The sequence below is a fragment of the Lissotriton vulgaris genome, chromosome 7 (genome assembly GCF_964263255.1).
Source record: "Lissotriton vulgaris chromosome 7, aLisVul1.2, whole genome shotgun sequence".
Lineage (NCBI taxonomy): Eukaryota > Metazoa > Chordata > Amphibia > Caudata > Salamandridae > Lissotriton > Lissotriton vulgaris.
Genome location: NC_141695.1, coordinates 462,808,676 through 462,834,521, shown reverse-complemented (window position 1 = coordinate 462,834,521; position 25,846 = coordinate 462,808,676).

Sequence of the window (25,846 nt, the reverse complement as noted above, 5' to 3'; positions counted from 1 at the left end):
AGATGGGACTAAACTCCCATGGTGGCAACAACTTCCCTAGTGGTAGAGAGAGATCTCATGACCATAGGAATTTAAACAAGATTGTCCCTCCCTACCAGAGCAGGGATGACATCCACTAATGGATTACTGCACGGGAAATGGCCTGCAAAGTTCAGAAGGTCCCCCAGGAGCAGTGGGCAGCAATCTTGTGGCTTTCATTTGCAGAAAAATGAAGAGACAAGCTCCTCACTGTCAGAGAAGAGGATGCTGATGATTATCATGTCTTGAAGAGTGCACTGATTGAAGGATTTTGCCTAACCACTGAGCAGTATAGAATGCAGTTCAGAGATACCCAAAAGGCACAGACTCAAGACTGGATGGACTTTGAAGATTGTGTTACCAAGGCTCTGGAAGGTTGGATACATGGCAGTAAGGTGTGTGATTTCACAGGATTGTACAACTTAATTATGAGGGAGCAGATCCTTAGTAACTGTCAAAACCAGCTTTTACACCAGTACCTGGTGGACTCTGATCTGACCTCTCCCCAAGAATCGGGAAGAAGGCAGACAAATGGGTCAGAACTAGGGTAAGGCCTATGAATGAATGTGGTGACCAGAAGACTAATTCTATCAAGTCCCATGAGAAAGGTGGGGATAAATCAAAAGACAAGTCCCCTTCAAGGCCCCAAAAATCCACTTCTGGGGGTGGGTCCCAAACTCCTTCCTCTCCTGAAAATAAACCATATCGCCCCTCACAATCCTCCTTAGTCTGTGATGGTGGCATGGGATTTGCCACTTTTACTATGGGTCCCAATGCTTTTGGCAGGTACAGACAGGAGCCCATAATCAATGGTCAGAAAGCTGTGGCATTCAGGGACACATGGGCTAGTGTCACCATGGTGACAGGTTAACTAACCCCCCCTCAACAGCTTTTACCTGAATTTAAATACCAGTTGACCAACATTGATGGTGTCTGAACAGATCACCCCATGCCATAGTCACTCTCAGCTGGGGAGGGGTCACAGGCCCAAAAAGAGTGGCAGTGTCCACAAACTTGCCTGTAGATGTTCTACTGGGCAATGGTCAGGAAATTTCAGCCTTGGCTGAAGTTGAACACCAAGCCCATCTGAGAATGCCTGTACAATAGGTTTCCTGTCACAGGGAGGTGTAACCACCTTCCGGACAGACCATCGTGGATTAGGGCTGGGTGGATGCACTCCAGAGTGCTTTGAAGTCTGCACTGGGGGCACATTTGGTGTCCCTGTACATAGCCCTGTTCAAACCGGTAGCAGGGACTACCAGCCTCTGCTCTGGCATGAAACTGGACAAAGGAAATGGGTATAGCCACCCCTCTTTCCAAACCCTCCCATAGATGGGTCCCTAGAGTTTGTCCAACCCCTTTCTTTGGCATAAGTAAGTAACCCCATGCAACATAAGTTTAGATATCCCTGGGCGAAACTCTGCAACGGAATCCTGGAACTTTGACACTCTACTCTACATCCGCAGAGCCACAGCCGGGGGAAGATCGCTCTCCTACCTGGCAGCCAAGACATGGAACTCCCTCCTGATCCACCTCTGGCGGACCCAGGATCATCTCTCCTTCAGGAAGCTCCTCAAGACCTGGCTCTTCGAGCAGTAGCGGACCCCTCCCCCCCAGCGCCTTGAGACCCTTCCGGGTGGGTAGCGCGCTATACAAATGTCCATGATTGATTGATTGATTTCTAAAGACTAGAGGACTGAAGAAATCTCCCTAGGGGTCAAGGAGTGACTCCCCCGCTTGGCAGGCACCAACAAAGAATTTGCTGGTCTGCATCTCCGAAGCGCCAGACGGAGTCCGAAGTACCTGCAGCCCAGGAAGAGGATTTCCAGACTTCTCAGAAGCCGACCCGAGTCCCCTGCAAAGCTGAGACTTGCAGCCCTCGTGAGTTATGTGGAACCGGAACTCCTGGACACTGAGCACATTTGCTAGTGCATTGACTTATTGATGTCTATTGAAGTTGTACTTTGGGTTACTTATAGCCTAAGCCCCGAGCATCATCTGCACTGAAGATTGTGGGCCTACACGTGAGCCTGCTTCTTGCATTTCCGCTTGAGGCTCCTTCGCGATACCTGGTCCATCGACTAGCGGGTCCCCACGGAGGCAATTCTGATTTTCCTTGGACTTCCCTGGTTGCTCCAGATGTGCCCTGAATTCCCATCGCGTGGTGAGTCCCTCGGACTTTGCTGGTCCACACCAAAGCATTTCTTTACTTCCTGAAGGGTTGCTGTTGCCAAGGCTTGTTGGGTCCAATCTGGGCACCGACACTGCAGCACTCGACATCCTTTGTGAGACAGCACTATTTCAGATACTGATTGTCGTCGACGCCTCCTGGTCCTCGAATCACTGACAGATTATCGATTTCTAAAAAATCGACCTACTATAACATCGAGTCTCTAATATCGATAGCACTAATATCGACACCCTATACTTAACATGAAAACTACAATAATATCGAGCAAACTATATCGATGCACAAAAATATCGTCTACAGAAATATCGTTAGCATTATTTTCGAATACTATAATATCGACACTCAATACTACATATACCACACTACAATAATATCGAATACAAAAATTTCGATAGCACTATTTTCGTCAATATCAAAATATCGATAGCTAAATTATACTCCATTTTTTATATATAACACAAATAAATCTATTCTCTAAGTAATACACACATTTCTAATGACTTCACTAATGTATTTTCAAATTATTAAGTAACATTTAGTGTACAATATTGTGTTTTCGCAAACTGACGAAATTTGTATATAAACTCTTTGTAAACATACTTATTTAATACTTAGTACTCATTTTACATAATCTTTAATTATTACAAGACTTTTATTTTACATAAATATATCATTTCAATTCCTCAACATAAACTATATAAGAAGATATATCTTAAATGTTTTACTTAAAAAAAATTCAAACTAACCAATAGTAACTCGTCTTTACATATCTGACCAATCAGATGGCAAACTTAATTACACATAGACTATATAAACCAATCACAAACAGCCATACAAGTTGCAGGAAATATTCTTCGTGACCACATACTGCCAATTTTGGGAGCACCATCTATATTCTTCTCTTCAAGAAAATTCGTCCTGAAACTACAAGTAAGTAATCATATAGCTCTGTTAATAAATTCTAATTTTTTTGTCTATTAATTATAGACCAAGATTTGTAACCTAATTTGTTATTTCTTTATGTACTTTACCTTTAAACAGACTCTACAAACAAATCAAGTTACACTTCAACTTCAAGATACAGGACACTTTAAATTTAAAAAAGGTATCTACATATGTTTAACATTTACTTAACGTTCTTTGCCAATTATTGGCCTAATTTAAAACTCTATACTTTGTTTCTTAGCCTGAAAATCTTAATACATAGTGTGCAGCCAGAATTTTTTGAGGAAAAAAAGTTACAATGCTGTGTAAAAAATATTTTCTTCCTGTTCTTAAATATGTTTTAATGTGCTTTTACTCATAATACATGTGTCATCCTCGGTTCTTTTTAGCAATTAAGTAACAATGCTTTATAACAAATGTGTATTATTTATATAACATATAAACGCATTAGTAATTTTCATCAACTTTCTCTCTAAACAGAACACAAAGGTACAGAAAAGAGATAATTCAAATCAAAGAACAAACATTCTGCTACTACTATAATTCTCTTGGTAAGATCATAAATAAAACATAACTAGTCTTTATAAACTCTATGGAATGTACTAGAAATAAAATGCCTCTTGTTATGCATCTGTTAGTATAATCTTCCTGTTCTTAAATATGTTTTTTGTGCTTTTACTCATAATACATGTATCATCCCCGGTTCTTTTTAGCAATTAAGTAACAATGCTTTATAACAAATGTGTATTATTTATATTACATATAAACGCATTAGTAATTTTCATCAACTTTCTCTCTAAACAGAACTCAAAGGTACAGAAAACAGATAATTCACATCAAAGAACAAACATTCTGCTACTACTATAATTCTCTTGGTAAGTTCATAAATAAAACATAACTAGTCTTTATAAACTCTATAGAATGTACTAGAAATAAAAATGACTCTTTTTATGCATCTGTTAGTATAATCTTGGAAATTTCTCTTTTTAAATTCAAATAAACAAAACTATTTTTAGAGACGTTATAACGTAAAACAAAAGTTACCAAGAAAAAAATTGTAACTTTTCCTATAACATACTTAATTATTTCTCAACAGACCGTGGCAATAGAAGAACAACATCTAACTGAACAAGCATCTACCTTCGATAAAAAGAACATTACTGGTGGTAAGTACATTACTAGAAGAATACTAGCTTTATTTAAAATCTTTTATACATTTCAGATTGTATTAATATTTGTATATTAACTTTTCTAGATACCAGAAGTAAAGAATGACTGATGATGCAAGATTTATTACATCTCAGAAAGGGAAATTTTTGTTATGCTATATGGGCTACATTTATACTCAAGAGAAACAAAAAGACCTTAAAGTGAATTGGAAGTGTACAAAATATTACTCCAATAAATGCTATGGCCGTGCTACAACAAGGGAAACTAGTGTTATAAATACCACTGAACATAATCACCCACCAAACATATCGGAAATAGAAGTGAGATCCACTCTTGAAAATATCAAGGAATTAAGTACCAAATCAGAACTACCTACCAACGTAATTCTGAAAGAATTACTACCTAAAGTTCCCAAAGAAGCAAGAGGTCAGCTACCATCTATTGCTACCATTAAAAGAACAATAGCAAGAACAAAAAAAGCAAGTAGACCCAATATACCAACTCCTAAAACTTTTGAAGAAGTCATAATTCCGCCAGAGCTTGTAATTACTCATAATGACAGCCATTTATATTTTATGATAATCATAGCAAGGACAAAAGAATAATCATGTTTGCAACTAATAACAATATAAAAAAATTAACTGAAAGTACTACTTGGATGATGGATGGTACTTTTTCTATATGCCCAAAACCTTTCTACCAGTTATACACAATTCATGGGCAATATCATAATACCTGTATCCCCTTCATATATTGTTTATTACCAAACAAACAAGCCACTACTTACTCAGAAATATTACAAAAAATAAAGGAACAAAGTTCTGACTACTTTCCAATGAAAATCATCATAGACTTCGAGCAAGCTATGATTAATTCTATTTTGAAAACTTACCCACACACATCCATTCAAGGATGTTATTTTCATTTCAATCAATGTCTCTGGAGACATTTACAAAAATCTGCCCTTAGTGTTGAGTATGCAACAAATATAAATTTTGCATACCAGATCAAACATCTCATTGCTCTGGCATATGTACCAGTAACTGATGTGGCCGAACATTACAATTTGTTAATTGAAAGTCCTTTCTACACCCAAAATGAGCAAAGACTCGCCCCACTTTTAGATTACTTTGAGGACAACTGGGTAGGAAGACTACATAGGTCAGGCCACAGACGCCAGCCAAAATTTGCAATTCCCTGGTGGAATGTCTATCTACCAACACTCTACCAAGAAGCAAAAACGAACAATGCTGTTTAAGGTTGGCACAATGCCTTCCTCTCTTCTACTGGACGTACAACACCCACATTACACAAGCTAGTCTCAGCTATACAAAAAGAGCAAAGCTTTCAGGAACTACGTATGCAGCAATCAGTCATACAACTGAAACCAAAACTCTCTAGACAAACTGCTCAAATGTATTTATATCTTCAACAGCAAGTCCAACTATATCCTACAACAAGAGGACTGGAATATTTAAAAATGATAGCCAAAACATTGAACTAATTGCTATAACTAAATTAATTGATAGAGATCAAACAATATCCTTAATTTAAAAAAACACATATTTTAATATAATAAAAAAATATTTATTTAGTCTAATTTATTTTTTAACACTATTCTAAAAAGACTAAATAAATATATTATTATATCACAATATTTGTTTTAAAAAACTGCTTCCATCCAAATAAAATAACATAAATTTCTAACTTACCTTTAAATAGAACATCATAAAGATAATCCTTTACCGACAATACAATGTGTAAATATCAAAGACTTAATCCAACCAATCATTAATTATGTTTTCTTTAACTCTGCAAAAACTATCCATCATCCAAATTAAACGACTATTTAAATGCCATTTAAAATAACGACTGTTATCTTAAAGTGTGATAAATATTTCACAGAACTCAAAATATAAAGGAAGAATGTAAATCATCTCCGTTCTAACAACTGAAACACACTTCCTTCCCCTTAAAAAAAATGTATCGGAAACGGAAATAGCTGTTTCAAAATACGAGAAAAAAAAACAGCTAAACAATCCCACCGACATAACACTAACGAGTATCCCAGAATATATAAACATAACATTCCTATTTATTTATAATTTAATTAAATTATACCACATACTCATTAACTCCAACTATTTTAAATGGCTCAAATAATCGTGACCGAAAATACGTATTGATTCCACTCCATTATATGTAAATAGTCATACTTTAATTCTCAACCCCAAAATAACAAAATATAACCTTTAATTATAATTTACAATACTTTAACAATATAAAAGTAGATTCGTACCTACTCAAAAGTGAACCTGCTTCCAACCGCGACTTTCCCTTTACCAAAATAACGCAAAAAGACAAAGAGTGGTTACAAAATAAACGATCCAAATTATATGTAACTGTGAAAAGTACTACTATAAATGTCGATTATTGTTATATATATGGCTCGAAATTATTTGTAATGTTTTAAAAAAATTGTATAGTATATTGTGAATAGAAAATGTTTTTGCCTGTATATTAATTATATATTACATACTTTTAATATTTATTACATTAAGTATAAAAATATAAAAATATTTAATGTAATATTTATTAAAATTATTATATAACTAAATGTGTAATATTGTTTTTGTTTATCAGATTTAATTGTTTACAATATGACTAATATGTGAAAATTGTTATTATTAAAACGTATTTATTAATAATAATAATCATACATAAGAATATTGTAATGTTAAAAGAATCATTGATGATGATGTACATGTTCTAATTAGAATATTTATATTATATTATAATTTTAAAAGTGTTCATATGTTAATATCATCATCAGTATATCACTATATGTATTAAAAATTTGTGACTTATGTTTTTCATTGCACATGTTGATGTTTTATTAAGAAACAATAATAGTATTATGTATGTATAATATCATACATTGCATTATGTGAACTAACCATTTTTTCTCTACAAATTAAAAGTACTTGTCAAGAAAATTACTGTAAAATGTGATTATTAAAAGGACATTGTCCTCCATTTTTGTTTATATGTATACCAAAGATAGCTTAATAAAATGTATATATGTTCGTATATTTCAAGTGTTGAATAAAAAAAATTACAGAAAGAAAACTGGTGTCATTATTTTGTATTACCTATGACAAAATCATTTTTATGTATTTTTGCAAATGTATTATAACTGTAATGTTCTATCTATTTATATATACCACATGTAAATAAATAACATACTATACACTGAAGTTATAAAAAATATTATTCATACACCCATATACATATAATATCAATATTTGAAAGACACATAATTAAATTTTTAAATATTCCGACTCCAATAACCATTTACTTTAGGTAATTGCTTCTCAAAAACCGTAATTAATTTACAATTCGAAATGCAATCACCATTTAATTATAGTAAGTGCAGGACACAGAACATATTAAATTTACTCTTCCAACTCCAATTAACAATTAATTTAAGTAACTGCTGGACATTAAATAATAATTAATTACTATAAAAAATCAAATGTAAAAAAAAGAATAATGTAATATCATTAAATTAAGGTGAATATAATAATTTTAATTTAAATAGAATCTTAATTTATGTTTTCCCTGTACCCCTATAATAAAATCTGACCCTGAAACCTAAAAATACCCCTTCACCCACAAACTAAAAACTGACCCTGAAACCTGACAAAACCCCTTCACCAACAAACTAAAAACTGACCCAGAAACCTAAAAATACCCCTTTACCCACAAACTGAAAACTGACTCAGAAACCTCACAAAACTCCTTTACCCACAAACTAAAAACTGACCCAGAAACCTAAAAATACCCCTTTACCCACAAACTGAAAACTGACTCTGAAACCTCACAAAACCCCTTTACCCACAAACTAAAAACTGACCCTGAAACCTTACAAAACACCTTTACCCACAAACTAAAAACTGACCCAGAAACCTAAAAATACCCCTTTACCCACACACTAAAAACTGACCCTGAAACCTGACAAAACCCCTTCACCAACAAACTAAAAACTGACCCTGAAACCTAAAAATACCCCTTTACCCACAAACTAAAAACTGACCCTGAAACCTGACAAAACCCCTTCACCAACAAACTAAAAACTGACCCTGAAACCTAAAAATACCCCTTTACCCACAAACTAAAAACTGACCCTGAAACCTTACAAAACACCTTTACCCACAAACTAAAAACTGACCCTGAAACCTAAAAATACCCCTTTACCCACAAACTAAAAACTGACCCTGAAACCTGACAAAACCCCTTCACCAACAAACTAAAATCTGACCCTGAAACCTAAAAATACCCCTTCACCCACAAACTAAAAACTGACCCTGAAACCTGACAAAACCCCTTCACCAACAAACTAAAAACTGACCCAGAAACCTAAAAATACCCCTTTACCCACAAACTGAAAACTGACTCAGAAACCTCACAAAACTCCTTTACCCACAAACTAAAAACTGACCCAGAAACCTAAAAATACCCCTTTACCCACAAACTGAAAACTGACTCTGAAACCTCACAAAACCCCTTTACCCACAAACTAAAAACTGACCCTGAAACCTTACAAAACACCTTTACCCACAAACTAAAAACTGACCCAGAAACCTAAAAATACCCCTTTACCCACACACTAAAAACTGACCCTGAAACCTGACAAAACCCCTTCACCAACAAACTAAAAACTGACCCTGAAACCTAAAAATACCCCTTTACCCACAAACTAAAAACTGACCCTGAAACCTGACAAAACCCCTTCACCAACAAACTAAAAACTGACCCTGAAACCTAAAAATACCCCTTTACCCACAAACTAAAAACTGACCCTGAAACCTTACAAAACACCTTTACCCACAAACTAAAAACTGACCCTGAAACCTAAAAATACCCCTTTACCCACAAACTAAAAACTGACCCTGAAACCTGACAAAACCCCTTCACCAACAAACTAAAAACTGACCCTGAAACCTAAAAATACCCCTTTACCCACAAACTAAAAACTGACCCTGAAACCAGACAAAACCCCTTCACCAACAAACTAAAAACTGACCCAGAAACCAAAAAATACCCCTTTAACCACAAACTGAAAACTGACTCTGAAACCTCACAAAACTCCTTTACCCACAAACTAAAAACTGACCCAGAAACCTAAAAATACCCCTTTACCCACAAACTGAAAACTGACTCTGAAACCTCACAAAAACCCTTTACCCACAAACTAAAAACTGACCCTGAAACCTTACAAAACACCTTTACCCACAAACTAAAAACTGACCCTGAAACCTAAAAATACCCCTTTACCCACAAACTAAAAACTGACCCTGAAACCTGACAAAACCCCTTCACCAACAAACTAAAAACTGACCCTGAAACCTAAAAATACCCCTTTACCCACAAACTAAAAACTGACCCTGAAACCTGACAAAACCCCTTCACCAACAAACTAAAAACTGACCCAGAAACCTAAAAATACCCCTTTACCCGCAAACCAAAAACTGACCCTGAAACCTAAAAATACCTCTTTACACACAAACTAAAAACTAACCCTGAACACTTAAAATACCCCTTCGCACATACACAAAAAACAGACCCTAAACGCACAAAATGTACCTTTGATAAAACTACCCACCCTGATCTACTATAAACTCTACATCCCACTCCTAAAAATATGATACATTTATTTATTTAATATCTACTACATTATATATTTTTGATTCTTTTTACTACATACACAAAATACCTCAATTTAGAACAACAACCTAATAGTGTTCATAATTTCGTATTTAAATAATATTTATATAAAATTTCGAATCGAAACTAAAATGAAATACAAGGCGAATTTTTACTTCTATGATTAGAGTATACTTTGTTTATACACTACCCACCCTTATCCCCTTGAAAATATACATCCCACTCATAACATAATTAGACAAATATTTTTAGAAAATATATGAAAATAGTATAATTACTAATATATTTTAGTACATAGACAACAGCAAACTTAAAAAATAAGTACTATATTCGAATAAAATCGATATCATTTCGCAAATATCGAAATATTAATTTCAATTTTTGAAATTTCGCAAATTTATATGAAATTGCGAAATTTTAATTTATATAATTACCCTATATATTTTTAAAACACTACCCACCCTTATCCCCTATAAACTCTACATCCCGCTACTAAATTTATAGTACAAATATTATAAAAATTTAATGTAATATTTTCATATTTATAATTCTTTTTTGTACATACACAAAAATTATTCATAATGTTTAATGTACTCCCTAAATTTCGATCACATTTTATCTACTCCCAAACAATTTTTATAAATATCGAAAATTTGAAATCTAAAGGAAATGCGAAATTTAAAATTTTACAATTTCACTATACTTTTTTAAAACACTACCCACCCTTATCCCCTATAAACTCTACATCCCGCTCCTAACATTAATATACAATTATTTAGTAAAAAAGATAAATATTTAGATATATTTACACAATTTAATAATATATATCCAAAATCAAAGAACAAATAATTAAACAATACTCAATAATTTTATATAAAAAAATTCGCATTTATAAATATTTTGATTAAAATTTCGCAAATTTATAAATTTACTTCAAATGCGAAATTTATTATTCCATATTTACACTATACTTTTTTAATACACTACCCACCCTTATCCCCTATAAACTCTACATCCCGCTCCTAGACTTCTAACTAAAAATAATAAAATTAAATGTAAAAATTATCTTATATATAAACAACATTTAAATAAATCATTACTTAACATACTTTAAAACATCACTTTTACATATCGATATTTTTGATAATTGATATTTTCAGCATCGATATTACTGATTTCGAAATTCATGTCTTCGATATTTTTGACACACACATGAATCGATATTTTCTACGCCGATATTTTTGTTTTCGAAATTTCGTACCATCGATATTTTGGACTCGATATTATGGTACATCGACATTAACAACTCGATATTTTGACTGTCTACCCTGGTCCTCATGGCTGAAGAGTCAATCTTCACCTTCTTCACCTGAAATCACCCGACATTTTTGGGCATCCGCCTATCATGCTCCTGGTCACTGGCTAGTGACCCAGACTCTGTCCCCTCTGCTTTCAGGTTCTTCTCATCTTTGATTCAGGCTTGGATCCACCTGGACACTTTCCTCTTCCACTGCAGCACTTTACAGCAGATCGCCATTGGAAACAACTACGATTCCCGACACAAAAAGACACTTATGCACCCGGCTTCCCTGGGTGAGGTAACTTGAGTACTCCGGTGTTCCCGTGGGTGTTGGCCCTAGAACCCCTTAAGTCTAAAGGGGTTTGCTCAAAGTCCTCTCCGAAGTGTCCCTCTTCTTTAAATTTCCAACTGCGACTTTCTCCATTGAAGTTAACTGCGACCCACAGCTGTGTTCAGACACTGCACGCATCCCCCGTGGGTCCCCTGTGTCACTATCTTGGGTGGTTCCTTGTGGCACCCAGCACTTCTACAGGCTCTAGGCCTTGTGTCTAGTCAAGTTGTTGTTCTTATATATTTGGTTTCTTGCGCCCCTAGGGCTCAACAACTATTGTGCTAATTTACTGTGTGCTATTAAGTTTTCTATATGTACTTTTGCCTCTAGCCTCATAAAGAGACTAAAGGGGTGTGTTTAGAATAAATACATATATTTTATATATATATATGCCTGGTGTGGTTCTCCTTTCATTTGGTCATTCAAGAGATTATAGACTGGTAAAACAAGCTGCTTTACATTCCTCCAGTACTTAGCCTGAAGGCTTCTCTCCATAGCTACCACTAGGATAGCTTTCAATAAAGGTTGTCTTTAACCTATCATCAATAAGGGTAGTTTGGACTGGTCCAAGGTGCTCACTAGAATAGTGGACAGCATATGCCAGGCCAACTTCTCACAACAACTTCTTCAGTACCCTGAGAAGTAACCTCCAACTGATAAAGGCTACAGGTTGATCCAGGCTCTCTTTGTTCCGCTGTGAGTGCACGGCCCCTATGGCATGATCTGAGGTGTCTGTTTGCACAATTATATCTTAGATGAAAACAGGGGCCTTGAGCACAGGTGCTGTGAAGATGGTCTTCTTAAGGGTGTCAAAAGCACTGCCTCCATCTAGATCATCTCATCTGGGCTGCTTGCAAGAAGTCAGCTGTGTCAAGGGAGCAACAATGATGCCATACCCCTTGACGATTCTATTGTAGTATCCTGTGAGACCTAGGAAGGCTCTCACCTCTGTTTGGATCTTGGGAGATTCCCAAGATTGAATGGTTATGATTCTGGCCTGGAAGGGCTGCCCCTTACCTCCTCCTCCTTGGTGTCCCATTTAAGCCACTGAACTCTGTCCTGTCTGGCGCTTACATGCCTTGATAGTTAGGTAAGTGCTCCAACCTAGCCAGGACCTGATTGACCAACCTCTGAAAGGTGGTAGGAGTGTTCTGTACCCGAAGGGCATTACCTGAAACTGGAATTGTCCTTCTGGGATAGAGAACACGGACCTCTCTTGGACCGCCTTAGTCAAGGCAATCTGCCTGTACCTAGACGCTAAGACAAATGTGATAAGGATCTTAGCAGCTCCCAACGGATCTATGAGCTCATAAACTCGGGGGATGGGGTGTGCGTCAGTCCTGGTGACACCATTAAGTCCCCGGTAATCCATACAGAATCTAGGTTCTGGGGTGGTACCTGTAAGTGCAGCCTTGGAGACAAACACAACTAGGCTGGACCAAGGACTGTTTGAGGGTTCAATGACCACTAACGCCAGCATTTTGGATACTTCCTCCTTTATGCTGGCTGTCATCTTGTCAGATAGCCTGTAGATTTTAGTCTTCACAGGTATACTGCTCCACCAACTATCAGCAGTCTCTCTGTTGTTCTACGGTCAGGGTAGGAGAGAGGCTGACAGCCTCCAATGACCCATCCTGAAAGGAGGTTGAGGAGAGGTTCACTCTCCTCTCCTACTCCATCATCTGAGACCTCTCAAAGTAGGGTTTGAGGTGATTGATGTTAAAAGCTCTTAAGGGTTCTTGTGAGTCTTGATGTCCACCAGGTTGGTAACCTATTCTTGAGCTCTTTCACCTCATAGGGCCCATACCAACAGTCTTGTAATGCCCTGGACTTCACAGACTCCAATTCCCACTCTTTTTGACGAGGCTGAAACTCTACCGGAGTGGCTTTCTGGTCATACCAACTTGGCTGGCTTCTAGATTCTCTTTGGCCTTCTTTCAGGTGTGCTTCATCGTAGTATGTAGTGCTAACATGTAGCTGACCACACTCTGGGGGGCCTTCCTGGGAGCTTGCTCCCAACCCTCCTTTACCAGATGAGAGGTCCTCACACAGGGTGCCCATGCAGAAGGTTAAAGGGGCTAAATTCATCCCCTTCAGAGGTACCTCCCTGCATGGAAACAACAGTCATGTCAAGAGGATGCTCTACTCTGACACTAATAATAATAAGAAGAATAATACCCATGATCATGCCTTTTAGGGTCTTGCTGAACCTCTCAACAAGACCCTTGGTAGAGTGTGGATAACCTATAGGTTACCCCACACTCATTCCACACAGACTTTATATACGTAGACATGAAGTTGGCACAACGGTCAGATATCACTTCATTGAGGAACCTCATGTGGGTGTATATTTTCAGCAGCGCCCTGGCCACTGCAGTTGCAGTCAACATCCTCAGAGGTATAGCCTCCGGGTACCATGTGGCATGGTCCACCATGAACTGTTGCCAAGGCTGTATTGGTGTCCAGAGGCGTGACAATGTCAATGCCTACCCATTCAAAGGGAGTGCCAACTAAAGAAAATGACTGTGGGGAGCCTTGCGCTTCCCATTGGACTTGCCACTAGCCTGGCAGGTGGGCATGAACTGCAGAATGCATCTGAGACCATACTCATCCAGGGCAAATGAAAGTGGATCACAAGCTTTTAAAAGGTCTTGTTCTGCTCTATAAGGCCTGCCAGTAGAACATCATGAGTAGTTCGAGTAGAAAGGCCCTGTAGAACTGGTAGATCACCAACAGATGGGGTGCACCAGGCTCATGAACCTTAGACTCACTATATAGGAGACTATTCTCCCAATAGATCCAGTGATCACCCGAAGTGCAACCAGCTGCCTGGGTCTTGAACTGCCACTAGGGCACTCCATCTGAGCTTTGCAGAACTGCTCCCAGGACCTCTTTCCTTCTGTCAGCTAGTCATTTCAGGTACGCTCCCCAGGGCAGCAATGTCCTTCCCTGTAGGTTCCAAGGCTTCGCTCTCAGGCTCAGCCTCCTCCCAGACATTGGGAGTTTCAGGCACAGGTTTCCCATGCCCCTTACCCTTCCTCTTTTTGGCAGGCACCTAGACCATTCTTTCAGGCTTCAGCTCCTCCTGACTCCCCTCTTGGGCGGCCATGGACCATGTGTTCACGCACACCCGCTCAGGCAGCCCTAACATCTCCAGATGTGACTTGAGCTTTCAGATGGTGTGCACCAGGTCATTGCCAAGCTGACAATCCACAAGCATCAACAGACTTCCACTACCCTCAAGGAACCTAAGACCCCCTGCCCCCATGCAAAGGGACCCAGAGCCTCTGTCTGGTAACTCTCATAGTTGGCCACAATAACCTTGTGGAATGCATTAGGGACTACCTGCTCCGAAGTCACCAGATGACATCTGGCAGTTGTCATGCTGTCTCCAGTGTCGTTCAGAGCTTCCACCCTCTCCTCGGTAATGGGGACCCACTGCCTGCACTTCTTAGTATTACAAGGCAGGTGAGCCCCCTGCAACATCTCTCCATCACCTAGGGGCACCAGGTTAACCTCAAAAGTTATCTCCCATACTATCTGGGGAAATTTCCTCCCGAGCGCTACTCTAGCCAGCTCCAGTGTCTGTCATAAGTGGGGGGGCTGTGCCGGATTGGGACACTTGGCATCCCCCTTGTAGTGCCTTACTTGTTGATACTCATAGCACTTACGGGATGCCTCCAGGGCCGGACTGGCTACCGGGCATTTTTTGGTAGGGTGGGGTCCAGGTTCACTGCAGAGGGGCGTATTTTATTGCTGGGGAGCTGCAGGCGCTTCCAAATGAACAATGCAAAACAAATTGTCTTAAAGCCTACCTTTAAAAACATTAGTTTTGCATTGTTTATGAAGGAAAGCCCGGGAGCCAGTCTGGCCCTGGATGCCTCCCCTAAGGACTTATTCTCAGGGAACCAGTTCTTTTTCTGCTCAGGCAGAGATTGTGAGTTCTGTTCCTCAGATCTAGTTTGGGAAAATTTAGAGAACTCTTTCTGTTTTGAAAGGATCAGGTGGCAATTCTTCAGGACCTAAAATGTGAGCATCTCTATCTACACTGCATGTGTGGTATTTCGGTGTACTAACCACGATATACCGCAAAGGACACATAAAGGTGAGTTACCTGTAGGTGTAATGGCCAACCTCAAACGCTATTGAAGATCGGCCCCATCAACTTCCGGCAGGTTTAAAAGACACTTGGAAACATTCCATGTTGTGCAAAGACCTCAGTAGTGGCGAAAGACCTACCCCACTCTACCGGCTCCGGCAGTGTCGGCATTTTAGATCCTGAAGATTTTCCACCTGATCCTTTCGACTAACAGGCAAGAAACATGTCGACCACAAGAGACTGAGCGCAACACCCTGAAACATCACTTCAGGTAGTCACCACTCCATTTTTAACCTGGTTGGGAGACAGGATCATTAAAAGTGTTCTGCCTGATCTTCCATTTCCTGTTTTAATCCACAAGATCTGTTGACCTCAACCTCACACACATCTACACCCACGACACCAAACAGCAAGGAATAAAATATTTCCGCCATAGAGCCCCTCATAGGGTGCCCAGCAGGTATTGCAGCGCCGACCAGACGAGGAGCATGCCCTATGATTAACGCTCCCAGTTTTCCATTTATACGGATTTTTACAGATAATTACAGACAGAAAACAAAGTGTTTCCAGTCTTTATTTATTTTTAAAAGCGAAAAAATGCAGAAAACTGTGCTTGTGGGTGACTCTCCATGCTGATTTTCGTGATTTCTAGGACAACAGCTAAGCAGATAGGCAGCATGGGAAGTAAACAATAGGTTGAGATTTCCCTAAATGCAGGTGTATGGTATAATGCCCATATTTACCCTGAAGGTGTAGTGTTTTACTATATTTGGCTGCTTAATTTGCTAAAAAGCGGCAGGCAGCAAAGAATGAGTTTATGTTTATCAGTTAAATAAATGTCGAAATATACCATTTTATGACTCCATATATTCGCAAAAAACAAAATAAATATGGATAAATACCAATAATGGGTGAAAAAGAAATATGGAGAAATACAGACAGAAATGTTAAAAAATAAATACCACAAAACCGGGAGCCCTACCTATGATGAAGCATGACACCCAGAGGGCTGGGTGTATGTGGGCCCTAATTCCGAAAGGAGGGATTCCCATTCCCTCCCTTCTTTCAGCATAACCTATTGTTTTTTGTAACTTCACTCCCACCCCTCCCTGATAGGAACTGCATACCCGTTTAGCTCCACTGTAGGTACGCTGCCACCATCAAAGCTGGACCCTGCCTGCCTGGCCTTAATGTCTAGCTCTTTAAGACACCTCTCATGAGGCAACTGCTCAAAAGCAATTCTCTCTTACATGGATAGCTTCTATTCCTCCATGACCATTTTCCTCTCCTCCATTTTTAACTGGGCCCTCTGCAGCCTAACCTCACTCTCCACCTCGCTGTTTATTAGCTCATCTTGGGACAGACCTCAAGAAGACACACTGCGCTGGCAGGAAATTCCAACTCGGGGATCAAGCCCCCCCACCTCTGCTGACTTGTGCATCTCAGGCCTGGAATTTAGGTCCTACTCTGGCTTCTCTTCATGATACTCCCCTTAATCTTCCTCTGTTGTGACTAGCAACTGGTGGGCCTCCACCCATGCCATTAGAGCCTTTTGGAGCTACGCCTGCTTGGTGCTTTTTTTGGCAGAAAACGGAAACTGTGGATATCTGGTGACGCCGTAGGGGAAAAGAAACACAAGTTCAGGCTCACAGCAATGGAGTATGGGCCAGCTTTATGGATCAATGTGGGCCTGCTGAACAACAGTGCCTTAAATTCTGGTTGCGGAGCATTGCGAGGTCCAGCATCGAAGATGTGTCGCACAGCAGAGAAGATGCATTGGTTTCGAGGAGCTGCAATGTGATGTCCTGAGTGATTGTCGAAGATCCCATCGATGAGCGCTTGCAATGCAAAATCCGGCAGCAAAGATGCATCATACAGTCGAGGCGATGTGTTGCTTCCGAAGAGTTGCGAGGCTGAGATGCAGGGACCTGCATTGTCATTGAAGGTGCCATCGATGAGGATCTGCATTTGTGAAGCTTAAACTTAGGCTGTGAGGTTGATTCAGAGTCCTTGCTCTTGGAGAACCCTTGCAGCAGAGGTAATGCATTGTTTCTGCTCAGGATTGAGCCGCGCAGTAGAGGAGATGCATCTGTTCTGCTTGAACCACAGATGGGCTTCAGGCCCACTTCCAAGGATCCAGGACTAGGGTGGCTCCACTTAGCAGGGTAGGACTTACAGATAGCAGAGTCCAGGTGCTGGGTTTGAGGTTGATGGAGCCTTATGTCCCTATGGGTCTATTCAGGAGTCCAGACAACTAGCCCTTGGAGTCAGTCTGGGGTTCTGAGTTAAACATATACAGGTCCAGTCCTTCTCACCCAAGCAGGCGGTCAGCACAGCAAGGCAGCAGCCCTTCAGAGCAGTAGCCAGCAGAGTGGCAGTCCTTTCAGCAACATAGCAGTCCTTCTTCCTTGCAGAGTATCCACAGGTCTAGAAGGGTACCGAAGAGTTGGTGTCTGGGGTCCAGTATTCATACACTGGATTTCCTTTGAAGTCGGAGAATCTTGTAGAGGTTTCCCTTTTAAGTCCACAGGCATTTCAAGCGCAAGTAGGGCCATGTCCAGCTCTGCTCCCCATCTGGCCAAAGATGCCCCATCCATTCACAACTCATCTCTCTATTGTGTGTGGCTAGATAGGAGGAATACACAAAGCCCAACTGCCAACTACACCCAGTCATGTGGCCCAGGGAAAGCTGTAGGCACTAAAAGGCTAAGACAGAAAAATGCCTACTTTTTAAAAGTGACATTTTTTAAATTCCAGCAAGTTCTGTGGCAGTAGGTAGCTTCATAAGAGGAATGAATTGTCCCATGTAATTCAAATAATGCCCCACTGCCAGTAATGTTTTATACTGGAAGCATCAGTACTGAATTCATTCACTTCTTACCTAGAGAATTGCTCGCACCTGGCGAAGTTTGAGTGTGCTGTACCACACCCTGTGGAATCTGTGATAACACCCACAATGTTCAATTTCTATCTGGAAGTGCTAAGTACTCTACTTTTCAATACATTGGTAATACCTAGCTTCACTTACACAGCTGACATATCTCATTTGGCCACAGTTTTTGACAAAATGAAGTTCAAGAAGACTTCACAACAGTTCTAGCTTAATCCACATAAAACAGAGTTCCTTCTCTTTTCTTTAAAGTCTCCATCTTTGTCTATCAAAGAGAGGCTCTGTTCAACTGCTTCGCCTTAATTGCAGAGAACACCTAATCTCTTGATTTCACCCTGGTCATTAGACTGTGAATTGACCACATCAATCTTGTGGCCAAAAGTGCATGCTATCAAGTTGAACTCATTGGTGTGATCACACCCTTCCTTCCAGAGAAAGCCCTTAAAGAGTCACCCAAGCCCTAGTGCTATCTAGACTTGACTACATTCCTCCAGCATTTCTAAAACACACCTAGCCCTTATCAAAGCCTCACTGAATGTTGCTTCTTGCATGGCCACAGCATTTGATTATCTCAACCGCATCTCTCCTGTTCAACTCTAGGCAGGATTTAAGGCATTGTTCATAAGATATTGCACACTGACACATCTCGTTTCTTGATCAATAAATGGAAGCTTTGTGTAAGGTACTGTCAACTTCTCTCGCTTCTTCTTCAAGTCCTTGCAATGAAGATAATGTGCACTCTGAATGAATCCTTCACACGCTGTGCGTCAAAAATGTGGAACTCATTTCACATCCAGACCATGTCCTCACATCCAGATTTTAAGAAACAATTGAAAAACTTTCCCCTGATTAAAATGTTCCTGATTGCCATTCCCGCCTAGCATTTGAGTGACATTTACAGTTGTATAGATACTGTAGGGTGCTGTTTTGAACACGGCTTGAGTTCATTTGCATCGCAAATATCCTCTCTCAGTTTGCAGATGGATAAATTGTAATTTGTAGACCTTCGAGCTTCAGCTCACCATTGTGTCTCCCCTTTAGGTTTATTAATCTTACATTTTTTTGGATTGATGTATATCTTTAGCCTAGCAGTATATGTTTTTGCTGTTATTTGTAAAGCAATGAATTGTTCTAGGGCCTTGTATGTGCTGTATAAAAATCCAGAATAAAATAAATAAATCTATCTGAATGCTGCAATCCACAATTAAGTCCATATTTGAGGATTTGAAGTAGGTGAAGATTGTAGCAAATACAACAAAGGTACAGAAGAGCACACAGTGCACATCCTTTGTGATACATTTTTGTATCAACACTTTTAAACGCAACCACCAAAAATATCGACTAACCAGCTTGGGCATCTTTATTGACCCAAATATTCTACTACAGGAGAATACGTGCCATCTGGATTATCTTCAGTCTGAAGAAAAATTTACAAATATTCTCCTTCAGATCATTGCTGTCCTGGGTAACAACTGAACACCAAATAAAATACAGGGGCATTTGCCTTATCTGGAAATCCATCAACAGAAAAACACTCAGCTACTTATCAGACCTTTTCAAGTTCCAGTAAACGTCAACTATGCTACGTTCCATTCTGACTGCAAACTGCTCATCACAAAATGGAGACTAATACAATTTGAATGCACAATACTGACATTGACAGGAGGGAGACTTTGGAACAACCTACCCAAAGAACTTAGGCCATTGAACAACTTCAATTATTTCAAAACCTCATTGCAAGAATTCTTGAGACAAAAAGGATTCAATAGGAAAACCCTATGATAAATAATAATATGTTCCTGCTTCCTTTTATACACTGTCACGCTTAATGAATCATTACCATTTGACTTTATGATACTTCTAACCTTCCACAAAAACGACTTTCTCCTGAATAATTGTAGGAAATTGGGTTATTAGTTGAGAGGGGAGGTGACCACCCAACTTAACAAAAAATGACAATTCTTGTCAGGGTCAGGGTGGACCATGAAATTCACTAATTTAACCTGAGCTCAAACCTCTGGTAGAACAGAGCAGACAAAAGAGCAGACAAGCTTAACTAAGGTCATTTTTTTTTTTTTAATATTTTTTTATTTTATTTTCACCTGGTATAAGATTACAAAACCTTCAACAAAGTTGTCATTCAACCAATAAATACCAAATTAAGCATGAGTTGATCATTCTTCTCATTTTGTAGAAGATAACTTAACATTAAGTAGAAAATAACTTAACATAGGGTAAAAAGACATAGGTGAGCATATATTATGATTATCTAAGTTGATCAATTCATTTCTAGGCTTCCCCAAATTTTCTCAATTTTTTTTAACGATCTAACACCCCTTAGTTCTGCTAGCGTACCTTCCATAATTTTTATTTCATTGACCAGGTACCACCATTCCAAAGCGTTGGGTGGGTTGGGATTAATCCAGGCTCGGGCTAAAGTTAGTTTGGCACAAGAAAGTAAAATTGATAGTAGTATACAATGTGGTTGACTTGTCGTGAGTGGGCCAAATATTACCATGGATGCAGATAGTGGTAAGCTAAGAATGTTTTTTGTGGTTAGAATCTTTCCCACTTCTTCCCAAAATGTTACTAGTTTCGGACATGAAAACAACATATGGACAAGATCTGCCGCATACTCGTCACATTTCGGGCATTTAGTTTTTTCTCTTGTGATGTTGTTCGAAGACCATTTAGAAAATCTTTCAGGGGTATAATATAACATATAAATAGTTCTATACTGTTGTAGTCGCAAACTGGATGATCTTACATAGTCGTGAATGTTAGTATAAGATGTATTCATTTGTTTTCCGGTTAGATTAGTTCCGAGTTTTAAATTCCATTTTTTTGCTAATACATCATTATCGTCGGAGCTTAGACCTATAAAGAATTTATAAGCCGTACTAATTATTGATTTCTCTTTTTTAGAGTTAAAGATGTCCCATATACCCCCATTCGACAAAGTGTTGATTCTATTTTTCCGTATTAGAAAATCATGTATTTGTATGTATTTAAATCTGTGTGTGTCGGATAGACCATATAGTTGCTTTAAAGTTAGAAAATTCAGTATGCCTCGAGAATTATATAAGTCGCCCAAAACCATAATTCCTTTCCGTTGCCATACACGAGACGACCCATCGCCAAATATACTCGGCAATCCGGGATTATCCCATAAGATTAACTGTGAATGAAATATAGTGGTTTTACAATGTTTAAGTATGTCTTTCCATATCTTTACTGTATCTCGTATGGTCTTAAACTTAACCCTTTTGTAAAAATTTGGGTCTGTAATGCGAAGAAAAAATTGTTTAGAATCTCCTTTTAATGATAAATAGTGAAAGAAAAGTAAGTCCTCTTCATTTAGTAGTGATCGAATACGTCTTATAAAAGAAGCCCAGAAGTATAATTTCAGGTCTGGAAAATTAAGACCACCAGATCCTATTTGATTTTTCAACATTTTTAGCGATCTTCTAGCCTTCTTATAGCCCCAAATAAAGTTGCAGAAGATCCTATCAAGTTGTTTAAAGAAGAGTCTGTTCTGTGCCAGAGGAATTGATCTGAATAGATATATGTATTTTGGTATTATTTTCATTTTTATCAGATTTATTCTGCCAATTAGGTTTAATGGGAGCTGGTGCCATTTTTTAAAGTTTGAAATAGTAGTTTTCATTAAGTTTTTATAGTTAATGTTGTTAAGTTCTTTAACATTTGAGGTAATTTTAATTCCGAGATATGTCGCGGTCTTACATATTTCGGGTGTTGGTTGAGGGGGTACAAAGTTAGCTATTATTTGAGTTTTGTGAGCATTTAATTTATAACCTGAAGCATTACCAAATTTTAAAGCTTCAGATTTGATAGCTTTTAAAGTATCAGTTGTTTCGATAGAGTATATGGCAATATCGTCCGCGTACGCAGTAATTTTTAAACTTTGACTGCCAGTCTTGAAAGGTATTATTCCTGCCTGAGTATCCAAAGCCTTTAAAAACGGTTCCAGTGAAAGAGCAAACAATAAAGGTGATAGGGGACATCCTTGACGTGTACCCCTCTTAATTGGAAAACATTGTGAGGTAAGACCGCCGTAGCTAGTGTATGCTATTGGGTTGTCATAAAGTGCCCGAATCCCATTTAAGAATTTTCCACCAAACCCCATTGATTCCATTACGTGCCATAAATAATCCCACCCCACCCGATCAAACGCCTTTTCGGCATCCAACATTATCATAGCCAGGGGAGTAGCCTCTATTTCTGCTATGTCGAACGCAGTTATTGCCGTATTAACATGAGCTGATGTATCTCTCCCTGTTATAAATCCATGTTGCTGCGTATTTACAATTTTAGGCATTAGTGGTGCTAATCTTCTGGCCAGACATTTTGCGAAAATCTTTGCATCAGCATTGATCAGGGAGATTGGCCTATATGAGCCCATCTCCTCACTAGGTTTACCCTTTTTATGAAAGAAGATAATTTTGGCTTTATTCCAAGAGCGGGGGGCTGATCCGGTTCTGCCAATATAAGTGATTATTTCCAGAAGAAAGGGTGTTAGCTCTTCCATACATGATTTGTAAATTTCTAAAGGGATGGTGTCCTCACCAGCAGATTTGCCTAATGGGAGTGATTTTATGGCCTCTTTTAATTCTTCATTAGTTATTTCTGAAGTCAATTCCTCTGTCTCATTTCTTGATAATTTAGTTGTTACATTTTCTTTTAAATAATTTTCAATTATTTTATCATTAGACATATTCTCTGGTGTATATAAGGTTTCATAATATTTAGCAAATTGTTGAATTATATCTTCCAGTTGGTTATATCTCTTGTTGTCAGCCCCCACAATTTGGGAAATCGTAGACTGTGCTCTATCCTCTGCAACTTTAAATGCTAAAATTTTTCCTATTTTGTCGCCACCTTCATATTGTGAAAATTTGTATTTATGAACTTGTGCACTTCTTTTTTTTAAAAGAGTCTCTTTGGTTTTACATTTTAGCTGACTAAGATTTGCGCTAATGTCCAGGGTTGGAAGATTATCTCTTAAAGCTTTTACAAGTTTTATCTCCTCAGCTACAATGTCAGAGGTCAAAGTTAATTTATAATTATTTCTTTCATGATTTTGTTTCAAGACAAAGGCTTGTGTAAACCCTCGGATGCTGGCTTTACAAGTGTCCCACACTGTTAAGCAAGAAGTTGTATTTCTGTTAAAAGTCAAAAATTCTGTGATGTGTTGTTTTAATCGTGAAATAAAATTCGCATCTGATACTAAATTCCTAGGGAAGGTGAAAGCTCTTGGAGGTTTATGTTTCAAAGACAGAGCAAATTTGATCATGATAGGATTGTGGTCAGATGTAATGCGTGGGTATATTACCATGTTTGTTGATCTCATTAGAGTGTTTGAGATAAAGGCCATATCTAAGCGAGAGCACAATCTATGAGGAGCTGAATAGAATGTATAGCCTGGAGAGTTTGGGTATAGTGAACTCCATACGTCCTTAACATTGTGTATTTTACATAGATTTAAAATGGATGCTCTATTTTTAGGCATTCGCTTGTAATTGCCCGGGCGTGTTGTGTCCGTCTGACAATTCAGAATGCAATTAAAATCTCCCATAATTATTATTTCTCCCTCCCAATCTAATAACGCTATGTTTAGTTGTTCAAATACTCTAGGGTCTTCTTTGTTTGGCCCATAAATTACACATGCCACATACTTCATATTACCGAAACAAAATTGGACTATAGCCCATCTCCCCCATTTATCGCCCTGTGTTTTAGTTATTTCTGCCTTGAACCTTTTGTCTTTTAGGATAGCTACCCCTCTAATGGAGGACGTGGTTGCTGAACTGATTATCATCTCAAAACCTAACTGATTTAGTAGCTTCTTGTCTTTGTCTATAATATGAGTTTCTGACAGAAATACTAGATGAGGATTATATAGCTTTAATTCTTCAGCCACTAACTGCCTCTTACGTTTGTTATTCAGCCCTGAAACATTCCAAGCCAAGCATCTAATGTTATACATCTCTGATAAAAAAGATATTGTCAAAATTCAGCATTTTTATACGCATTTCAAAATATATAGCATAATTTAATAAAAAAAGGCTCTCAGCAAGTTTTTCTACCAGGTTGAAAATATTTTTTTTCTTTTCTCCCCCTTCCCCCATCTCCCGCCCCTCCACCCATCCTAACCTGCGAAGACCCGCCCACCCCACCCCCCCCTACCTAGTGCTGCCGCTGACAAGGCAGCGCCTGCGGCCAGGACCATAAAGCTCCCTCCACCTCCACCTCCACCCAGAATGCATACTTGTGTTATTATTCTGCTGCATCAAAATTAGTGACTAAATGTGCCCAGAGAAACCCAGCCTATATTCTATGTCTTAATATTCAGTTACTGTCTATAAGAAAGTTTCTGAGTCTCTTTATATATGAATAAAGCTGAGAACAGCTGAAAACAACAGAAATGTTCCATTTTTCTTTTCAATCATTACTCCTTTGACTCTTATTCAGACTAGCCAAATATTCCTGTGCCTCATGTATTTCACTAAAAAAATGTACGCGCCCCTTCATGATTACTTTGAGTCGAGCAGGTTCTTGTAGGTAAGCCGAGCCTCCCAATTTATTGATTGGGTCAATCAGCTTGCGCATTTCCCATCTTTTGTCCATTGTAGCTTTGCTAAGATCTGACCGAGCAAAGATGGTAAGGTTGTCAATAACTATTGGGGAATTAGGCTTAGCTTTTTGCCAGACCGCTTGTCGAAGCAGGAAATTACCGAAATACATCAAAATTGGGCGTGGAAATTTATTACTCTGACGCTTTTGGACAAGTGGTAGTCTGTGTGCTCTCTGCACCTGAGAGTCCCAATCCCAGTCTGAGAGGTCCGGGAATGCTCGGGGTAGTAATTTCACTAAGAAAGCTCTCGGGTCAGATCCCTCCAGTCCTTCCGGTATTCCATAAAGTTTGAGGTTGGACCTTCTTTGACGGTTCTCTAAATCCTCAACTTTCCCCTGAAGTTGAGTTAGCTCAGCATCATGACGCTCCACCGTGGAATCAAGTCGTTGGGTTCCTTCTTCTACTAAGACCGTACGTTGTTGGAGCTCTGTTATCTCCTGTGTGATACCCTTTAATATAGAGGCTATATCGGTTATGGAATTTTGCAGTCTTATATTATCATTTTTCAGCTGTTGATAGT